At 39.1% G+C, this 5,144-nt stretch overlaps 1 non-coding gene across 1 annotated transcript; it reads right to left on the bottom strand.

Moving 5' to 3' along the window:
* Positions 1–3,363: 3,363 nt before the first annotated feature.
* LOC127677071 (U6 spliceosomal RNA) lies at positions 3,364–3,470 on the bottom strand. The gene has a single exon (XR_007976474.1). It is a non-coding gene; the product is annotated as a U6 spliceosomal RNA (small nuclear RNA).
* Between the last annotated feature and the right edge of the window lie 1,674 nt (positions 3,471–5,144).

Raw genomic sequence — 5,144 nt, 5'->3', positions numbered from 1 at the left:
AGAATTCTTTGTTTAACTCTGTACCCCATTTTTTAATAGGGTTGTTCGGTTTTCTGGAGTCTAACTTCTTGAGTTCTTTATATATATTGGATATTAGCCCTCTATCTGATGTAGGATTGGTGAAGATCTTTTCCCAATTTTTTGGTTGCCGATCTGTCCTCTTGATGGTGTCCTTTGCCTTACAGAAACTCTGTAACCTTATGAGGTCCCATTTGTCAATTCTTGCTCTTAGAGCATACGCTATTGGTGTTCTGTTCAGAAACTTTCTCCCTGTACCGATGTCCTCAAGGGTCTTCCCCAGTTTCTTTTCTATTAGCTTCAGAGTGTCTGGCTTTATGTGGAGGTCCTTGATCCATTTGGATTTGAGCTTAGTACAAGGAGACAAGGATGGATCAATTTGCATTCTTCTGCATGCTGACCTCCAGTTGAACCAGCACCATTTGTTGAAAAGGCTATCTTTTTTCCATTGGATGTTTTCAGCCTCTTTGTCGAGGATCAAGTGGCCATAGGTGTGTGGGTTCATTTCTGGATCTTCAATCCTGTTCCATTGATCCTCCTGCCTGTCACTGTACCAATACCATGCAGTTTTTAACACTATTGCTCTGTAGTATTGCTTGAGGTCAGGGATACTGATTCCCCCAGATTTTCTTTTGTTGCTGAGAATAGTTTTAGCTATCCTGGGTTTTTTGTTGTTCCAGATGAATTTGATAATTGCTCTTTCTAACTCTGTGAAGAATTGAGTTGGGATTTTGATGGGTATTGCATTGAATCTGTATAGTGCTTTAGGCAAAATGGCCATTTTAACTATATTGATTCTACCGATCCATGAGCATGGGAGGTTTTCCCATTTTTTGAGGTCTTCTTCCATTTCCTTCTTCAGAGTCTTGAAGTTCTTGTCATACAGATCTTTCACATGTTTGGTAAGAGTCACCCCAAGATACTTTATACTGTTTGTGGCTATTGTGAAGGGGGTCATTTCCCTAATTTCTTTCTCAGCCTGCTTATCCTTTGAGTATAGGAAGGCCACTGATTTGCTTGAGTTGATTTTATAACCTGCCACTTTGCTGAAGTTGTTTATCAGCTGTAGGAGCTCTCTAGTGGAGTTTTTTGGGTCACTTAGGTAGACTATCATGTCGTCTGCAAATAATGATAGTTTGACTTCCTCCTTTCCAATTTGTATCCCTTTGACCTCCTTATGTTGTCGAATTGCCCGAGCTAGTACCTCAAGTACAATATTGAAAAGATAAGGAGAAAGGGGGCAGCCTTGTCTGGTCCCTGATTTCAGTGGGATTGCTTCAAGTTTCTCTCCATTTAGTTTGATGCTGGCTACCGGTTTGCTGTATATTGCTTTTACTATGTTTAGGTATGGGCCTTGAATTCCTGTTCTCTCCAAGACTTTAAGCATGAAAGGATGCTGAATTTTGTCAAATGCTTTTTCAGCATCCAATGAAATGACCATGTGATTTTGTTCTTTGAGTTTGTTTATGTAGTGGATTGTATTGATGGATTTCCGTATATTGAACCAACCCTGCATTCCCGGGATAAAGCCTACTTGATCACGGTGGATGATCGTTTTGATGTGTTCTTGGATTCGGTTGGCAAGAATTTTATTGAGTATTTTTGCATCGATGTTCATAAGGGAAATTGGTCTGAAGTTCTCTTTCTTTGTTGGATCTTTGTGTGGCTTTGGTATCAGCGTAATTGTGGCTTCGTAGAAGGAATTGGGTAGTGTTCCTTCTGTTTCTATTTTGTGGAATAGTTTGAAGAGTATTGGTGTTAACTCTTCTTTGAAGGTCTGGTAGAATTCTGCACTGAAACCATCTGGTCCTGTGCTTTTTTTGGTTGGAAGACTTTCTATGACTCCTTCTATTTCTTTAGGCTTTATGGGACTGTTCAGACGGTCTAGTTGGTCCTGATTTAATTTTGGTATTTGGTATCTGTCAAGGAAATTGTCCATTTCCTCCAGATTCTCCAGTTGTGTTGAGTACAGGCTCTTGTAGTAGGATCTGATGATTTTTTGGATTTCCTCAGTTTCCGTTGTTATGTCTCCCGTTTCATTTCTAAGTTTGTTAATTTGGATACTTTCTCTGTGCCCTTTGGTCAGTCTGGCTAAGGGTTTATCTATCTTGTTGATTTTCTCAAAGAACCAGCTCCTGGTTTTGTTGATTTTTTGTATGGTTCTCTTTGTTTCTACTTGATTGATTTCGGCCCTGAGTTTGATGATTTCCTGCCTTCTACTCCTCCTGGGTGAAATAGCTTCTTTTTGTTCTAGGGCTTTCAGGTGTGTCATTAAGTTGGTAATGTATGCTCTCTCCATTTTCTTTTTGGAGGCACTCAGGGCTATGAGTTTTCCTCTTAGCACTGCTTTCATTGTGTCCCATAGATTTGGGTATGTTGTGTTTTCATTTTCATTGTGTTCTAAAAAGTCTTTAATTACTTTCTTTATTTCTTCCTTGACCAAGGTATCATTGAGTAGAGTATTGTTCAATTTCCACGTGTATGTGGGTTTTCTGTTGTTTCTGTTGCTATTGAAGACCACTTTTATTCCATAGTGATCAGATAGGAGGCATGGGATTAGTTCTATCTTCTTATATTTGTTGAGGTCTGTCTTGTGACCAATTATATGGTCGATTTTGGAGAAGGTACCATGAGGTGCTGAAAAAAAGGTATATTCTTTTGTTTTAGGATAGAATGTTCTATATATATCAGTTAAATCTAATTGGTCCAAAGCTTCAATTAGTTTCATTGTGTCCTTGTTTAGTTTCTGTTTTCCTGATCGGTCCATTGAGGAAAGTGCAGTGTTGAAGTCACCCACAATTATTGTGTTAGGTGCAATGTGTGCTTTGAGTTTTAATAAAGTTTCTTTTATGAAAGAGGGTGCCCTTGCATTTGGAGCATAGATGTTCAGGATTGAGAGTTCTTCTTGTTGTATTTTTCCTTTGACCAGCAAGAAGTGTCCCTCAGAGTCTCTTTTGATGACTTTGGGTTGAAAGTCAATTTTATCTGATATTAAAATGGCTACTCCAGCTTGTTTCCTGAGACCATTTGCTTGTAAAATTGTCTTCCAGCCTTTTACTCTAAGGTAGTGTTTGTCTTTGACCCTGAGGTGTGTTTCCTGTAAACAGCAAAATGTAGGGTCCTGTTTACGTATCCAGTCAGTTAGTCTGTGTCTTTTTATTGGGGCATTGAGTCCATTGATGTTAAGAGATATTAAGGAATAGTGATTGTTACTTCCTATCATTTTTGACGTTATTTTTTAAATTCGATTGCTTAACTTCTTTTGGGTTTGATGAAAGGTTACTATCTTGCTTTTTTCAGGGTGAAGTTTCCCTCCTTGTATTGGTGTTGTCCTCCTATTATCCTAAAAATATGGAACGCTTCACGAATTTGCGTATCATCCTTGCGCAGGGGCCATGCTAATCTTCTCTGTATCGTTCCAATTTTAGTATATGTGCTGCCGAAGCGAGCACGCAAGTTCCTCTTTATTCTTCTTCTGTAGGAAGGGAAAATCATTTAGGCCACTGCTTCAAACCTTGGAAGCAAATTCTTGTCAGCCAAGATATTAACCAAATGTAGTTCTGTTAAAGTCTGACATCTCAGTGTAGGGCCTGTATCCCTGGTGTGTTGAAAATCCATTATTCTACTTTACTCATTTCCTGTTTTCAGTAAGCTAGGTCTAAGTCTTCTCAGTATGCCACTCCATTGTGTGTGTGTGTGTGTGTGTGTGTGTGTGTGTATTTGTGTGTTTGCTTCATATGCACATTGCATGTGGAGCACTTTTATTAAATAACACACTCCACTGAGACAGCACAAGAGAGTCCTGGAAACAGACTGAGTAGGTGACACAGACTTCTGCTGTCTCCATGCTTCTCATACTGACTTTCTTTGCCAAGTAGCTTAGATATTCTTCCAAGTATTCCTTTTGTAATTCCTTTTTCAGCTCCTCATCTCTCTTAAAAACTTGTTTTGTCCTCTGCAATACCAAACCAAAATGGATAATTAGAACAGTTCTAATGTCAGCAAAAAGACAAAGAAAATAAGTTGGCAGGGCATCAGTATCTCAGGCATGACTTAAACCCCATTCCCTGCCACCCTGTCCTCTGTACTGAAATCCTGAAGGAATATTTCCTTCATTCAATCTAGTATCTTCATCTGTGGCTTTTCTGTGAGGAGCCTTGTACTACTCTGTAGACTTTTGGTCCCCCACATTGAGAATGAAAACGTACCTTGAAGATATTTGATCTTCAAAAATTCTCTAAAATCTCTTAGTACTTTTTTTCTGAGGGGATTTTTTTCGACAGAGTCTTAACAGAATAGAGCAGAGAGAAAGCTGTGCAAAGAAAATTATATGTCTAAATGAGGACCTAAGGAAATCTGGCCTCTGTATACTTGGTTTCACATGTTTCTCATATTTAAAAAGGCACACGCTGACATCCCACATCCATTTCCATACCTTGGCCTGGAAAGAGAATATCCACAGTCTTCCATTAAAATGGCACATTCAGCAAACATTCAACTGTCAATGGGCATTGCTAAAGTGGTCTAGTGCCACTCTCACCTCAGCACTCAAGAGGAACCAGATGGATCCACAGAAATTTGAGGAAACTGGTTGTCCTCATAAATTTGAAACTAGAAAATACAGTGTTCACAATCTTCCATTCCCAATCACAATATGAATCTTTGTCCACATAGAAGGTTTGTATATTGCTTACCAGGAGTGCACAACCTCATCAGATGTCATTAGGTAATGACACTAGATACCGAGGGTGATTAGTTCCTGGAAGTGCTGTGCTGTTGGCACCTAGTCAGATGCTACACCGAAAGATGCTGATGAACTGCTTCAACCCTCAGGTCTGTCCAAGATTCAAAACAGATTCACAACCCTGCCAGAAACTCTGCTTAAGAAGAGGATAAACTCAGACTAGGAAACCTGATGTCTGGGAATTTATATGACTCCTTAGTAAGAGTGATTTATTTTTGGAAAAGAAAAGAAATAATGGGAGATTTACTATGATCTCAAGAGAATGCCTTTATTTTGCTGGAAAGCACCAGTGGAAACCCAAAAGAAACTTTGTTCTAGGAGTTATAAAACAAGGATAATGCAAACTGTGGAACCTGAGCTCATCTGTAAACCTGAGCTTTAT

Source organism: Apodemus sylvaticus, chromosome 1 (assembly GCF_947179515.1).
Source record: "Apodemus sylvaticus chromosome 1, mApoSyl1.1, whole genome shotgun sequence".
NCBI classification, from domain to species: Eukaryota; Metazoa; Chordata; class Mammalia; order Rodentia; family Muridae; genus Apodemus; species Apodemus sylvaticus.
Note: the sequence above shows the minus strand (reverse complement) of the source record. Positions and strands in the feature narration are given on the sequence as shown.